The sequence below is a fragment of the Coturnix japonica genome, chromosome 1 (genome assembly GCF_054131305.1).
Source record: "Coturnix japonica strain WE chromosome 1, WE-NBRP24, whole genome shotgun sequence".
In the NCBI taxonomy this organism is placed as follows: Eukaryota; Metazoa; Chordata; class Aves; order Galliformes; family Phasianidae; genus Coturnix; species Coturnix japonica.
In genome coordinates this window covers 112931540-112948706 of record NC_140663.1, presented here as the reverse complement: position 1 = coordinate 112948706, position 17167 = coordinate 112931540, and the positions used below count along the sequence as shown (strand labels likewise).

The 17167-nt window shown below is 41.9% G+C and overlaps 1 long non-coding RNA gene across 2 annotated transcripts in view; it reads right to left on the bottom strand.

Moving 5' to 3' along the window:
- Positions 1–2858: 2858 nt before the first annotated feature.
- Positions 2859–17167, bottom strand: part of LOC107305692 (uncharacterized) — a 30470-nt gene continuing 16161 nt past the window's right edge. For both annotated transcript variants that reach the window (XR_014947334.1, XR_004305550.2), the window contains one exon: positions 2859–5237. This is a non-coding gene — a long non-coding RNA (uncharacterized LOC107305692). The remainder of the gene's footprint in view (positions 5238–17167) is intronic.

The window sequence follows — 17167 nt, the reverse complement described above, 5'->3', positions numbered from 1 at the left end:
TTATTTCAGCAGCAAGGCTTAGCACCAGCTCCTAGGATGCTGCTGCTAAGATAAGGAAAGACCTGGCATCTGGTTTTTAAGGGCCAACTGTGATCATGGCATGTGCCACCCAGCCATCTCCCGACTCTTACTAGATGATGTTGCACATCTTCTGCTGCAAAGGTCCTGGTTTAGAGAAGATGGCAAATAATTTCTGTGCTTTGTTCACTGAAAATGCTGATTAAAGAGAAAAAGAAGAAAAGTAAGAGAAAAACCCTTGTGGAAAAACTTTCTCAATAGCCTGTATGTTGTTTATCCTGATATTGACTGCGACATACTTAATACTGCCCACATTCTCAGTTTTCAGAGTGCTACTGATTTTCTCCTTGATGAGACACAATTACTTCTAAATTGCTTGGTGTGAAGATAAGAGTCTGTGCAGCTGGGCTTGCAAGCACCTGCAGACAGAAGAGGCGGTTCAATACCATGGGAAAAGACAGATGCATCTTCTAAGTGTTCAAAAGTAAAACGCTTCATGATGATCCTACTGCAGTTGTTGGCTGTAAACTGAACAGGTAATAATCCCACCAAGATGCATGAGATTCTTTACTTCACGAAGCTGTGGCTTCATGCCTCCCGCACATGCAGTAGGGTGTTGCTGTATTGGTTTTGCTTGATTCCTTTTTAGTTCTCCAGAGTCCTGGCCAGGCTTCCTGGCTCTGAGCCCTCAGGAGGGCATTCCCTGGATCCCTGTCAGCAACCAAGGGACAACATCTGCCTGAACAGCAAAAAGACGTGTACTAACTGCACTTGGAGTCCTTCTGCTACATACAAATCCTGTGACAACGCATGTACATCCCATAATCAAAAGTATCCACCAATTACAAATAGATAGTATCCACCAAATACATCACAGATATGGCTGTCACTTCCATCAATTTGAATGGTGTTGCTAAGACCCTTGGCTATTGTTACCACCGTCAGTAATTATTTGCTCCTCTGAAGGTGAATGCCAGATATAAACTTACTGTATCTGCTTATTCACTGCCACTGCAGGCCAAGCTTCCTTTTCACTCCTCTGTAGCACATGACCCACTTATGGTCCATCTGTGTGGCTGATCCTCTCCTACCAGAGCTCTTCTATGTGTTCCTCCCATTGTAGCATGCCTCGCTTTTTTTTTCTACAAAGAAAGTACTCAACATGTTACTTTCTCATGTCTGTCACCTCCCCAGCATTTACCCTCCCCATAGAGTAAATACTCTTCACACTCCCCCAGAAAGGCACAGTAGCTGCAAAGAATCTCATTCTCTCTCTTGAGGTATGGCAGACAGTGACTATAACTGCTCACATCTGCTTTTCCCCAGTGAAAAAAAGACAACCACAGAGCAGCTAAAGTTGCCTTGCTATCAGGCTGCAGCTCGTAGCTTATCAGCATCAACGTTTCTAATTGGACAGATTTTTCTCACACTGAAGTTACAAAGAACATCAGCAGAAATGAGAGGAAATGTTCGTGGTTTTGAAGTTTTTGTTTTGTTTTGTCATAGTCTTTTTTTATGCCGGCTTACCTGCTTTTGGTGACAGGTGGGGGCAGACTACAGACACAGCAATGGAGAGGGAAGAACACAAGATCAGAGACATCCCATGATGCACAGAATTTGCACACTGTGGGTGAGAAGGGTGAAGACTACAGGAGGAGACAGCTTCCTTCTCCCCCTGGGTACCTGCCCTTGCAAATACAGGTTCAGGCATACAGCAGGGCAGGCACATTGGTAACTATTCTCAGGTTTAGCCCACAATTTTCCCACCTGGTTTATCAGCTACAGCCTGGCCTGCAAGTCAGAACCCACCTTTGTGGCTCAGCTGACTTCCTCTCCTGAAAAGCAACCCAGAGGCCTGCTGTAACATTTTTAATTAACTTTTAGTGCCGAGGAATTCTCAGCTGGCTTTGAAGGAAATCAACAAGTTTATGAAAGTAATGGATTTGGCCCTGAGAACATAAACAGTTATCTCAAAAATGTCAGTCTTCAGTCATTTCTTTGGACACATCTTCGCAGTGAGCTAGACAACACTAGAAAAGATCTCAGCCTTTGAATGTCAGTGTGGGTGATGAATTAATTATCAGGAATTGTACAAGCTTTTGTTAAGCATAAAAGATTATTTACAGCAAGCTATTTTAAGTTTGAGCCATAATGGGAACAGTCTGACTCACCTACACTGCCTCTTATTAAATCAATCCAAGTAACTAACATGGTCATCACCTTGGTAGATGTTTTATGTGGAGGAGGAATACTTTTTAAAACTTGGCAACAGCAGTTATTAGCTGAGAAGATGATCCTTCTAGCAGTGTTTGTGTACTGAATTCATTAAGGTTATTTTAATCTTGAATGACATCTTCAGCATCCTCCATTATATGCTGTGGCTGTCCCTATCCAGGAATGCAGCTGGACTTCTCATCTGGTCTTTGGGCTGCAGTAACCCTGCTCAACAAAATCAGTAAAGCAAAGTGGAGTAGAGATAAAGAAAAATTCACATGCTGGTATAAATGATTTAGGGTATCAGTTCCTTTACTCTGTGACATTTTCGGAGAGCTTAGCCAAATGAAAGCCGTACAAAAGAAAAGATGAATTTGCAATGTTGCTTGATGGTTTTGAGTTTCACATGCCAGGAAAACAGCAATGCACATTTTGTCACTGTGTAACTTTGACAGGTCCCTACCTCCTGTAGATGCTGAGTATTGAAACAGCCACTTGTAGCTGCACACCAGGCAGTGACATGCAGTGAAGCTCACCATAGTGCTGGTTTCTGTATTTCCTGCAGTGTTCACACATACACATCTGGTCTGTCCAGCAAGCAAATCCATGATTCAACACAGCAGTAAGTCTTAACTAAAAGAGTCTGAGCTTTATTGTAGATTGTAATTTTACCGAGTTTTGAGAGACAAAGAAGAGCCCGTTATGATCTTGCATTACAAAAGGATTCTCTAAACAGGAGATAAAGGAATTCTATATGAGCAACTATAAAACCAATTTTTCTAAATTAACCAGAAGCATAAATATTGGCAGCCAGAACTATACTTAACCCCACCATTCTCTCCTCCAGTTCTTTCTGTTGTTCATTTCATACAAATGAAACACATGTATGTAATCGTACAAACATCTCGTTTAATTCAAAACAGTATTCGTTTCTTTTTAAGGCAAAGTGAAATATATGCTAAAGGTGCAGTACTGATTTCATATGTCAGAAAATGGCTCTTTTTTTTCCCCAGGCATCGTAACAGTCATGCAAGCATTTTAGTTGATAAATTTCTTTCTTTCTGCTTCATGCTTGCTCAAGTCTACATTTCCTTTTCGGCGTAAAAAGCATTATACTAAAAGTAGATGACAATTGTGTCTCTCTACCTGTTTTCCTGAAGACTTAAGAACACTGTTTCCTTTCACAGTCATCTCAGTTCACCCAGCAGCATAGTTCAGGTGACATACAGCCAGAAAAGGAGAGATAAGTATGATCTTTTTTGATTGCAATTTTCTGCTGAATTGCATTGCAGGAAGTATTTTGTAATTTCTATAAGTATGCCGGGTATCAAGAATGTTGAGCAGGCTTGAGAAAGGATGATATTCCTTGTCTTGTGTGGGATTCAGTTGCAAGGCCTCTGTATTATAGAAAAAGGGAACGTAACTACTGCAGCATTTCACACTGAAACTATCACCCTAAGAGCAGCTACTTAACATAATTTATTTTGGAGGGAAGGAAGATCAATATCTCAGAAACATCTACTCGCTGCCTTTCATGTCTTTCATGCAGTTTGAGGACATACTTATTAACCTGAAGCTCTTAAAAGAAAATTACCCAACTTCATTTTCAGGAATCCGGAAGGAGATCTTCCAAGGGAAATGACATCTGTTCTGAACTAAGGGAAGGCATGTGCTACACATGAATGCAGCTTGCAAGTGTCACATGGCTGAAGTGCTGTGGTTCAGCTGTGTGACATTTAGAAGTCCTTGAACACAGCACATGCACTCCTGGTGCATGCATACACAGAGGAGACAATCAGAGAAATAACATGTTAATGTTATTCCTTTATATTCCACAAACTACTCCAACAAAAGAAAAAGAAACAGGCTTGATAAAACAGGACAAGATGAGAAGGAATTGCCAATACAGCAGAGTTAACAGCACAGGTAATCCTTTCTACTCTGGCACTGCCATCTCCCATTACTCACAGACAAGAATCAGAACAGGCAGAACTGATTCCAAGGCATAAAACATCATCATGGAGGATTACTGTATGCTGTGCCTGATGGTGCGAATTATATCTGAAACTCTGGGCCATCTCAGCATTCCAAGTGAAAGCCAGACCTTTCTTCTTCCTATTTTAAAGAAACCAGCTGTCCATTTACAAAAACATGAGCACTGCATGTTCTCATCTGCTACAGCCCCTCTTCTGTTACCTGTAATAAAGTTTACATATCCAGGCCATCTGCTCTTTTAGCAGCTGACATTTAGAGGGATAAACATAGCAAAAGAAAGAGATTTCATGTTGTGCCCAGATATGCAATTTCTTCTTTGAATGTGGGAAGCCACAAATAGGCATCTCCTGGAAAAAAAAAAAAAGAAAAAGAAAAAAAAGAAAAGAAAAAAAGAGAGACAAGCACAAAAGGTAGAGTAGATATAGGTAGACTCCTTGTTACTTAGCATGTGAAATTGGAGTTACAAGGCAGAATCTCCACTGGCAATGTGCCTGGGACAGACAGTGCCTCAACAAGGATGTACAACGTGATGCAGTGGTGAAGAGGTTCTTGGTCCTCAAAGTCAACTCAGAGCCCTCCACCTATCTGCTTCTTCCATGGCAAGGCTGGCAAAGTCCACATGCAGGCAAAATCCAGCAGCTTCATCAATGATTTGTGCTCAGGCACAGGATGCCATGGAAAGAAAAGTCCTTTTGTTGACTCTGGTCTACCTGGCCTTGCTTGAAGGAAGGGATTTCCTACTCCTCCTCTATGAAGCCTAGAGCGGGAGCCAAGCTTACAACAGAAGATGATCTGTGAGAGCAGGCTCACATCCTCAGCCTCTGCCCTTGCTCAAATTGTGCATTTGAGCAAGAATTAAATGCAGTGTGACCCATTCCTGAATAAACATGGAATGTTTCTTCCAGTACAAGTGTATGCTGAAAAGCTGTGCTGCAATTCATGTGCTGCAATTCATGTGCTGCAAGTCATGATATACTGAGGTCTCAAAAACTTCACATCCAGTCCAAAGCCTGTGAAATGATAACAGTAATGAACAATAATGAATGAATAATGAAGTCTTATAGGTTTCTGTGAGTCTAGAATTGTTGTTATGCTTATGATCAGCTTATTGAAAAGGGAATAAACTAATCTTCTGAATGTTTTCAACCAGCCCAAATTAAACAGCCTCCAAAAGCCATGAAGCAGGAGGCTTGCTTTGCTCAGCACTAGCTGTCCCATGCCCACAGCCAAGACCAACAGGGGCTTCAGGTATCCCTGGGCAGATCCCACCTCTGGCAGGTGTTGGGCTGATGCTGAATTAATAACTTGGAGTCTCTGTGTTTTGAACTAAAATGATGTTGATCTGCCCAGTTGCTAAAATAAACACTTCCTCTAAACTCCTCACTATTCACTAAAATGGAAATTGGACTGTAGCCTGTTATTATGTATAGTCTATGAAAGGAAAAGCAGTCTTCTGAAGCTATTACACATTTTTATTTTGAAGCTTTATGCTTTATTTCACAGCACCATCAAATCTATGCTGCTGCTTCAAATTTGCAAGAGTAGGTTGAAAAATTTGAATACACCTGCAATCTGTATTAAGCAGGAGAGAAAACATAAAGACTGCATTTATTTGTTTTGCTTTCAGCTCTATGCTGGTGCTGACTGACTTCAGAAAAAAAAAAAAAAAAAAAAAAGTGTGACTTTGTGTCAATAGGTCTACTAATTTATTTCAGCTATTTTCCATATTTGGGATGTGCTTGATGGAAAAAAAGAAAAAAAAGACGTGAGTATACATATACATCTGCAGATATGTGCATTGTCATGGAGTTATCTAGATCAGTCTATGTCTGTGACAGGGGAGCAGTAGGCCCATGGCCCCCTGGCCCCTCACAAATGGGAAAGGAAAAAGGGAAAGGGGTAGGGAGATGGGAGCCGGGCTCAAGGGAACAAACAGAGCAGTGGCAACAATCCAAGGAGGAAATTTTACTAACTCTGATATCGGAATGCAAGATAACACAATATAATACAATCTAATTGAAATTGAGGCTAATAAATCAAGTAAAATGAGATAGAGAGTTTTCTGAAGACTGAGAAGCCTACTTTGAAATTGAAGGCACCATGGCTTGGAAGCACACCCACACCCACTGCCAGGCAGTGAGAGAGAGCCAGCATCACTTCCATGATGTATTTCCCTCTCTGGCTGTGAGGTCCTCTGGGATGTGTAGTTCTTCTCTGTGCTCCATATGATGTTATGATGTGGAATACCAATAACTACAAAACTATGACATGCATTTATACATACATATCTGCACGCATTCTTTTCCCTGTTAAAGCTTTGGAGAGGTGGAAAAAAAATACTGGAGGGTAGAGGGAGTGAAGAGGTAGTAATCAGCTATTGCAATTGCAGAGGAAATAGAGAAAGCAGGTCTTTCACAGGTCAGTCACATCTCTGTAGCTGTCACATAAGCCCCAAAATAGCAGTATGTGAGAAACAATGGGCTTCTCAGCTACATATGAGGCTATTTTTTGTCTGGACAGTGCTCAGCACTGCACAACAGGCAGCAAACAGCTTCTTCTTCCCACAGGTTTGGACTTTGTTTAATATCCTCATCAGTATCTTCAGGAATAACTACAGGTGTAACTTTCCCTACGGCTGCTAGCGTACAGCTGTTGATGAAGTCCTGCCCTCACTTCCTTTAAAGTGTGAGCCCTGTCTTGGTTTGGAGGTGGCTCTAGCCACTGTCAAGTGGCTCTTCTCGAGCAGACTGGTTCACCGTACCCAAGGTGCCAGCCTGGGTTTACACCATGGAGAAATACGAGGTCCAACAATAATGAGGGGTCATGCAAGCTAGGGTACATTGTGAAGGTGCAAAGTCCTGCACAAGCACACACACTCCTCCATTCCAATTTACTTTAGAGAAACAAAGCCTAAGGAAGCTTATAGCTCTGAAAGCATTTAAGTAATAATCTCTGATTAGGCATAAGCCATAGGATTGTAGACTTTGTCCAAATCTGCTAGCATTCAGCAATAAGAGAAATGCTTATAATATTTAAAAGGGGCAGCTGTTGTTATTGTATTGGAGGGAAATTTCATTGGATGGCATTAACTCCTTTCCTTGCTAACATGTTTGGAGGCAGAACATTGTGTGTGGGCAATATATCTGAATCCTTAGGAGACTGAAGACTTGAAAGCACGTTTGATGACAAAACTTACGGGTTTTGCTTTCCACCTTTCTCTTCCAAAACTGTATAGCGTCTGCCCTGGCTTTAAAAAGGATGATGGTAGTTGCAAGAAGTTTGGGGGTAAAGCTACAAAAGTGGTTCATTTCTTAGAAGCTTAAGAGATTAAATTAAGTCAATCTATCTGGTTTATCAAAGAAAAGCTTTACAGTTGACTTGAGCTGGTACCATCTTACAGGGGATGGGAGGGGACTAAGGAGGATGGAGCCCTCTTTCCTGAGCACTGCCTGCCCACACATGCCAAGCAGGATGGACTGTCCCATGCTCTCCCGACTCCACAGGCAGTTGCTTTATGGTCCTGGGAACTAGGAGAGAAGCTGTGGAACAGGAAAGTAGCAACATGGACCCAGATCTGCCTGCTCACACATGGTTGTGCTGCTATCTGATAGGTGGAGGCACATACCATGGAACAACACATGGCTCTACAACCCAGCACCCATCTTAGGGCAAGGACAGGCAGCTATGTGCAAGGAAGATTACTGACTTCTCTGCTTAACAGCCACTACTGCAGCAAATGCCAAAAGTGGGAGGCTGAAGTTAGAAAATATCAGATCATGAAAAAGGCAAGATTCCCAACACAAGCAGCAATTAGCACCTGGGACAGAATACTTGTTTACAGTTGTGTTGAATTCTTTGTTTGTTTCCAGAAGTCAAGTTTTGCTTTCTTTCATAGGCACAGGCACCATCAGAAATCATGCTTCAGACAAAAGTGTTTGAATGAAAATCTATATCCTGTGTCATGCAAAAAGCCAGCACAGAGAGTTGTTCTGTTTAGCTTTCAAATCTAAAGCATTCCTTCATACTAGCATAGGCTGGTGCAGCCAGGACAACACACAGCATATGACAAAAAATAAATAATTTATTCTCTGTGATACAGGATGAATAGATTTTCACACCATTCAGATCTATTTTTTTTAGCCATCCACCATATGCCGGGAACTGAAGAGGAGTGTGCAGAGCAAGTCAGCAGCTGCTTCCTCCTTCATGCTGTGCATGCTTTTTATAAAAGTCCTGCTCCATAAAGCACAGAATGCATGGTCCATGGCACTTCCAAGGCTCTGTGTGAATGCTGCTGCAGGGGATACACAGTGGTAATGCTCAGTGACAACACGAGAAAGAGCTGTAAGACCATGGCATAGGTGAGGCATTCAGTGCCTCCAGCAGCAGCATGAAAGTTAACAAATCTGAATACCTTATTCAAAAGCAAGGGGAAAGTTATCATGTTAATTCTCCTGTGGAGGAATAAATGAGTCTTCACAGTGAGTTGGTTCTGGATTCAGAAGGATGCCCTGCCTCTCTCTCACTGCCCATTAGCAGACTCTAAGGACATTAGAAGCAAGCAAGCTATGGCAGAGGTCAGCTGCTATTACAGCACTGTTTACCACACAGGCTTATATTAGAATTGTAGATCATAAACAATACACACAACTGACTCCTTTTTCTTGGCTGGAATATTCATCCAGCTTTACACAGATCTCTGCTCAGGGTTGACTCAAAGCCATTGAACTATTTAACTGATTTGTTTATTCAGCTTCTATCTCATGTCATAGGCCTTTTTATAGGGTTCCTGTAGTAGATGCACTTGTGTGTGTCCAAGTTGGTTTAAGTAATAATGGCGTATTACTGTGTTTATAAATATTAGCTTGCCTGAAAAACTGCTTCAAATTTCACAGTTAAATTACCCGCCAACTTGCTTTTTCTTTAAGAAAGCAAGTACTAGTGGAACATGAGAAAAAGGAGTGGTTTGTCATTCATAAAGTTCACATTTAGTTCAGGTGACTAATTATAGAATACAAAGACATCAAAATCCATTTGTCACAGATTTACCAGCACCTTGCCTTCCCCTGCCCTGTAGCGTGTTTCCCTTGGCATTTCCATAGCATCAGTGAATGGGAAACTAGTCACCCAATAAACGCTCTGCAATTATTCTTCAACCAGATTGAGAATTACTACTTAAATGCATTACTACACTACACAATAGATAGGATTAGGTCATCAAGTTGGCTTTCTGTGCCGAGAGTTGCATGTATGACAGGGTTTATTTTCTAAACAAAAGACTGTTTGTCAGTGTTACTTTTGCTCTCATGAATGCAGTGCATCTGTATAAACACAGAAGTATTTCTGTACCACCTCTGCTCTTGAGAGATGGCTGGAGCTCTGAGGCAGAAAGGAGACCATCATCCCACAGAAGTGGGGCAAGGATATGCATTGGAGAGCCCAATGTAGCTTGTCACTTGCTGGTCCAGAGAGTTACCAATGGAAGTATATCATGTCACAATTTGTTCAAGTAGGTTTCTGGGCACCTAGACAGCCAGATGGTTAATTCCATTTTTTTTTTTTTTTTTTTTTTTTTTTCCTAAAGGAAGAACATGGGGGAGGGATGTTCATTGGCACCAGGCTTCTGCTGCAGCAGGCTGAGCCCCTGCACAGCAGTTGGAACTGCTGACCCAGTGAATATGCCCAAAGATCCTTTTCAGCTGCACAAAACGGTTCGTTTTGTCATTAGCATATCAGAGGTGGAGCAGTGGTGGGAAATGGTGCAGGCAACAAAGCCTACAGCTCGGCAGCTTTGTCCGAGTGGAGCTTAGAGAGGCAGAAAAAAAATGATAATTGGCCATTTGCCTTGCAGTGACAGACAGATGTTGACATTTTTCTCCCTCGGCTGATCCAGCCCCAGCCCTCGATCCTGAGTCTGGAGGAATGCTGCTGTCTGGGCCCTTCAAGCAGCAGCTCTCCCCATTCTCCTGGGCTGCCCCACTTGCATTTGCCTTCAAACAAGTATCCAGCATAGAGAAAACAATGAGGGAGAAAGAGACTGCTGCTGACTTGGCTTTTTCTTTTTACATCACACTTTAAATTAGACCTCAAATAAGATGTTAATTCATGAGGGTAGGTGTAGTATGTCACCTAAACGCTATTCCCTAGATCACCTTTGTCACATGGAAAATCCATGGGAAGAGGCTAATCTGCCCAAGACTTGTATAATTTCCTTCCAGAAAGGGGGAACTGGGGCCTCATAAACTACACCATGGAAATTCCTGGGGAAGACTTTACTGAGCTCTGTCAGACCATCACTGAATCTTGCCACTCTCATCTCTGCTGTCCTTCTGTCCTGTTGGCAGCAGCCCCCAAAGCAGTGCTGGTGGTGCTTCCTCTTGACCTGACTGCACAGGGTGGTGGGCTGAGAGAGAAGTGGAATCTGAAGAGATTCAGTACCTCTTGGCACAGCATTGAAGTAAGCCAGCATACTCAAAGGATAATTGCATCATTTTCATTTGCCACTCAAATCACAGATGGATACGTATGGACGGACTAACAGTCAGTTTACTGCATCTGTGACCTTCCCTAGATCCAAGCAACCTTATTTCCTCTGACACCAAGCTTATTATTACTGACTATGTCACCACATTCTCATTGGTTGCTATTCTGTAGTCTTTTCACTAAGCAGTATCTCTCACTTCTGCAGAAGCACTGAGACAAAACATTAGGACAGCATGCTCACTCACGAGCACTGTCTAGAAAATCTCTGGACTTCCTGGAAGTGCCTGCAGAGTCCAGTTCAACCGGTCTCCAAATCACACTGTGTCTGAATGATCCCCATCAGGAGAGAGCACAATGCCAGTGCCAATGTCAACAGCTAAGGGCAACTACACAGTCGGTACTAGTGAAATGGAGTTATTTCCTGTGCTGTCATCATTCTTCTGCTCTCATTCATTGAATGACCTTCCCACAAACTGGGCTTTCACCCAGCTTTTGGCTATTTCAAGTGATAAATCATGATTTCATATTGTTTTGGTTCTGCTTTAAAAAGCCAACATGAAGAAAGCACCTAATACATCTGTTTTGAAAATGCTAATGAGTGCAATAAGTATATTTAATGCTACATATACACAGAATAGAGAAGTGAAAGTTACATCAGCATCTAAAGTCCAAAACTGAGCTTGGATTTAGAGTTTAATGTCAGGTTTGGTTTCATATGAGATCAAGGGCCCCATCCTCAGCCTAACTGATACAGAGCATACACTGTCTCAGTCCTCTTAGCCAGGTTTCTTAAGGAGTAAAGAAATCCTCAGCTTGGAGAAAGGGCTTTTTGCACCACTCTGTATTTCAAGATCAACTGACTCAACCAGCCTGGATGAAGTGTCCACAGAGAGCTAATGCTAAGCTTTGCTAACTCATGTCTCAGGACAGGCTGAACCATTTAAGGGGACAGAACGTTAAGGTGACCCCATACGCAGAAAGTAGGGCAAATGGGGCCTGTCAGCACACACTTCTTTCTGTTCTTAGTTCAGTGGGCATTTGGGTTTGGGGAGGGTCTTGAGATTCAGAGTCACAGTCCCACTGCCTAAGAAAAGTGAAGTGAATATGAAGTGTCATCATTCTTCTGCCTTGTCCCAAATGAAAGATACGACCACAACTATCATTGATATGAAGCATATATCTTACACATACAGTATCTCTTTATGCACACACATCTCCATTCACAGCTTTGAAATCACAGCTTCTATTTGCTTCCCTCAGAGAAATTTATTCTGCTTTATGCTTAGAGTTCACCACTTCTTACTAGGGATGCAACGCAACTATTTCTTCACAAAGACCACTGTGTGGTAATGCCTTAATTTTTAGTTCTTTCTACAACAGAATACATATTCTATATAGTCTTAGACAATTCACATCTGGTGTTGAATCAGACTTATACCTTCTCATCTCATAACCAGCAAAAATATATCTTGTCCAGCCCTACATTATAACAGTTTTCAGATTCTCAGGCAGAGTCTCCTTACACAAGGAGAGAGGCTTTATAGCAGGGAGGGAACCCAAATTTGGCCTGGCAGTATTTTTTCTTGTGAGAAGAAATGGTATGGAAAGAAACAGCAGCCTGACTTAGAATGCACAGACACAGGTAGAGGCAGAAGGGGAAAGAAGTTTGAGAGTTAATTTGATATTCGATAGAGTATATAAATCAAAATTACTTTTCAATTGGGATGGACTCTATTACAAACAGTGAACACAATCACCCTCCTCCCATTGCCATCCCAGCGGTGGTATTTGAAGCAAACACATATTTTCCTTTAGAATTAATAATCTTAAAGTTCAGACTAGGTTATGTTCTGTGCTGAAATGGGAATGGTTGTACGTGGCACGGTTTATTGATCTGGTCTTAAGTTATTGTACATAGAAAAGCAATGAAACCTGCTATGGGAAACAAAATGAAACAAAAAACAAACAACGCAAAACCTTTAACAATCATTAATTTTAAAGCAATATCATACAATTCGTTGTGATGACATTGGTCTGAATCTAAGCTAGGTTGAAAATTACAGCTGTCTTCTGTTCAAATTAATGAGTGAAACTCACAGGCAAGCAACCACAGCTCTCCACAGACTCAGGCTCAGCAGCACCTACTGATTTGTTTTCAGAAATAGCTGTGAAGAGGTATGGGAATCTGAAGAAAAAGACAGGTGAGAAAACTTTCATTTAAAAAGGTCTTGCAGCTGTTGAAATTCACACAGCTTGTCTTCACACCTGTAGCAAGGCAGTGCAAGAATCCCTTGCTTGGTGTGCTCCATAAAGAAATCCTGTGCTCTTCACATTTTAGTGAGGGTTAAGAGGGTTAACACGGCTTAAGGCAGTGTTAAGAACCTATATTAATTGTATGTGTCACCTTGCTAGAAAGGAATAAAAATAAGGCATCTAATGAGGGTAGCAGAAACATTACTAGCTGGCTTGATCTGAATTCAGATTAAGGAAGGACAATGGCTGATTTTTAAACAAGCAGCTGCTAAAGAAATCCCCAGATCAGCTCCAGTTCTTGTAAGGAAATCTCTTAACTCGCTAGGAGCAAGCCTCACAAGGTCACTTAAAATGTGGCTGCTTTTCCAGAGCTCACCTCAATCATGGCCTGCTGCCATGTGCACAGCCTGCCCTCCCTCCTTACCGCATCCTTGTGCCAGGCCGCTGTTTCTGGGGAAAGGCCTGTGGAAAGTCTCTACCTGGTGCTTTTCATAGGGCTGGCCTTTATGTGACAACCGCACAAACAACTGCTCGATTCTGTATGGAAGCCGGCCTGACAGCTCCCCCCATGTGCATAATTTAGTATTTCAAGCACAGCCAGAGACAACCAGGATGAAAAATGTACAGCGCTGCTTCTTTTCAAGGTGGTCACCATAATATGCATTTTTCAGGCAGAAAAAAAAAAAACCAACGTTATTTGCACAAGGTGTGATCTAAGGCTTGAAAATCCATGTTTGAGCAAAACTACATTTTCCTTGTCCATGGAGATACACCTGAAATCCCGTAACGAACTCAGTGTTGGAGGGTGGAAAGGTAACAAGCACCTTGGCATGAGAGAGGGCACTTGATGTATTCATTAATCACTGTCTGGTGGAAGGCAGCTGAAATGTCACACATAAACCTCCCATCTCCCTGGAGACGACTTTTTCTGCTGAGGAGATAGGAAGGAGCAGTCCACTATGAAGTGTTTCTTGTGCACATGTGTGTGAGGTGGAAATCTGCACAGGCAGGGCTCCTGCAGCATGGGGACAAGTGGTTTCTCCTGCAGGTCACCACAAACAGACAGACCTGGGTGGTTAGGTCCTCATTAAGAAATGCCCTTCGTGGAGGATTTTCTTTTGTCTTGTCTTCCTGCTGCCCTTAACTAGAAACCATGGATGCAGGAAAGAGGTGATGACAGAGAGACCCAGACAACTTCTCTCCACCCCATGCTCCCCTAACCTTAGCAGAAACGTCTCCTTAATAGAGCTGCTGAAACAGTACGGTGATGGGAGACGTTTGTTGTATCCAACCCACTTGTCAGACTTTTACGGGTTCCTGTTTTATCAACATGGCTCTGGTCTGACTCACAGTGACGGCCAGAAATGATCCTGTTGCACTTTTCGCTTCCCATTTTCCAGCAAATTTACACAGATCTGTAGTATGGGAAGTTTTGATGTAAACAAACCTGAAGTAGGAGAACCACAGGCTGCTGAAGAAACAAAAACAGTCCCCGTGAATGTAACTGTACTGTCCTTTTGGCTTTTTGATAACTATGTTTTCTTTGACTACAGAAATTATGCAGGTGCATCAGTGAGGACAGTGCAAGCAGGAGGACATGCAAGCCCTGCTCCATCTCCCTTCTGAAAACCCAGCCGAGAAGAAAGCTGCTTTACAGAGCTGCATAAGCAAAGAGTACATCTAGATCCATTTGTCTTAATGGCAATGCATGCTAGAAAACACATGCAGAGCTAAATCTCAACCAGGAAAAATATTTTTAAAAGTTTGTGAACAGATGCCATCTATTCCTTAATGACATTTGCTTCTGGAATAGGAAATGTTTTCATTCTCAGGCTATGCATTCTCTTCTACCCTTTCTAGTCAACAGGAATTGAACGTGTAAGTCAGAATAGCTTTCTGTCTCCAAACAGACTGAGTCAGTACCGTGGTTTTAAAGGAATAGGGGAATGCTATTGGCAGTTTATGAGACAAGAGATAGGGAGAATTTCCTGCAAAATGAGTTGTGATGCTATAAAACAGGTACTGCAGCTTCAGAGCTAATTTCACTTAAAGAAAATGTTACTGCTGTGTGAATCAACAAAACTGCTTCCACAGCTGATAATGCTGTGAAAATATTTGCCTTTAAAGATGCAAACTGCTTTCTCATGTCACGGATCATGCACAGCGCTACTGCAAAATGGAAGGACACTGTTCTGATTGGGTGTTTTATGTAATTAGCCCTCCCCCTTTGTAAACAGAACAGATGCTTTCAAAAAAGCCAGCCTACTGCCATTAGTACTAGTATTAGTACTGAATTTACTGTGAGTGCGAAAAATGCATTTACATGCGTGCACTGCACTGTGCAGAGCAATAATAATGACATATGCAACAGAAGAGACTGCCAACACCTAGAGCATCGCTGCTAATTTGTCTGTATCATTATTTTGAGAGAAGGTCAATCTTGATACCAGACCAACAAGTCTGTTGGTGTCTTGTCTGTTTCTTTATATATGATGACCCAGAGGAGGTGGGGCACAGGTTGTAATCTGTGTTGGTATCACGCTTTTGCAGCAGGTGTTCAGATCATTTGACAACACAAATATGTCAGTTTAACTCAGTCAGTGTGAAAAAAAAAAGCACCAAAAAACAGGAGGGAAGCCTGAATCCATACTGGTGGGCTGGACTGTGCAACAGCATTTCTGCACCCAGATAGAAGTGGTGGTGAAGACAGGACCATCTCTTTTCTGCCTAGTAGGAAGGACTCCAGAGGAGCTCCGTTTTGCTCTTGTGTTCATCAAAAGGACCCAGACCCGTCTTCTTTCCCCAGGAGCGCTGCCCTGCTTTGCTCAATCTGATTTGATCAGCACTAAATGAAACCACAGCTGGTTTAGATCTACAGACCTCACGATGTGTTTGGAAGGCAGACAAAATACTCAGAAAAAAAAAAAAAAAAAAAAAAAAAAGATGGGGAGAACGGGAATCCAGAAGCAGCAGCAATGTTTGGGATGCCTTATTTGGCAAACAGAGTGTAGCCTGGGGAGGCTTCAAAGAACAGCCTGAGGGCGAGGGCAATCCCTTCTTCTTCACAGATAATGTTACCTTATGCTGGAAAAAGAAACCTCACTCATTTTGCTCATTTTGATATCATTCAAGAAAAACCCTCTAGATACCACTTTAAAGGCAAACTTCCAGAGCGGAAATATCTTAGGCGCTCCTCATAGATCACCAAACTGCACTTTGGGTGATGAAATGCATTGGAAATTTAAGATTTGACATTTTTCCAGTATTTATTGTATCTGCTTTTCTCTGCTGCCACGAGGTTAGGCAATTAAACAAAACAGTTTATCATGGGGTTTCAATCAATTTTCCTCTCAGGTTCTCATGCATGGAGATAATGTTGAATTGCTTAGCTTGTAAATACTGCTGGGTAATGTTTATTTGTTTAAAGCTGCTTTCATAAAACCGTGGAATGCTTTGTTAACCCTAGATCACTTACGAAAAAACAACCATCCTCAGATTATGTCTTCTTTCATATGTATACCATGGTTTTATCCCTTACTTAAAAGCGATTTTATAAAAAAAAGTCATATGATCTTTCAAATGCTTCCACTATTTTTTTTCTCAGTGACCAACACATAGAGGTCAATTCTCTTCCTCTACTGTTACTGTCCTATAGAATCCACTTCCCGATTCCCATTTATTTTTAATACTAGGTTTCATCCACAGAAACACATTTGTTATAAAAGCAAACTCCTATACTGCTGGAAATCAGAAATGGCTCTGAAAGTCAGTTCTACCGGAAGAGTTTCCTGTCACAAAATAGGTACAGATTTAGCAGCAACTTCAACTGCACATTCAGAGTTATGCCCATGAGGGCTGCATCCATGACTAGACACGTGGATGGCTTCATCTTGTTCTATGATCAATCATCTAGAGACTAACCATGACTTTGTAAGCATAGTTAAGTCTGTTCTAGCTATCTTCCTTTAGTCCTAACATATCTTTGTCCACCACTACTGCCTTCTCTTTATACCAGAAGGTTTTGTGAGAAGCAGAGGTCAGGGATATTGGCTTTCCATTGCATGTTGTGATGCAAGTTTTAGAAAATCAATAGATGCCAGATCTTTCTGTCAGTGGAAACTGGCCAGTGGATTTAAAGCATGAAGCACGAATGAATACAAAGCAAGACTGCATCAGATTAATTATTACTAGGAAATCAGTACAA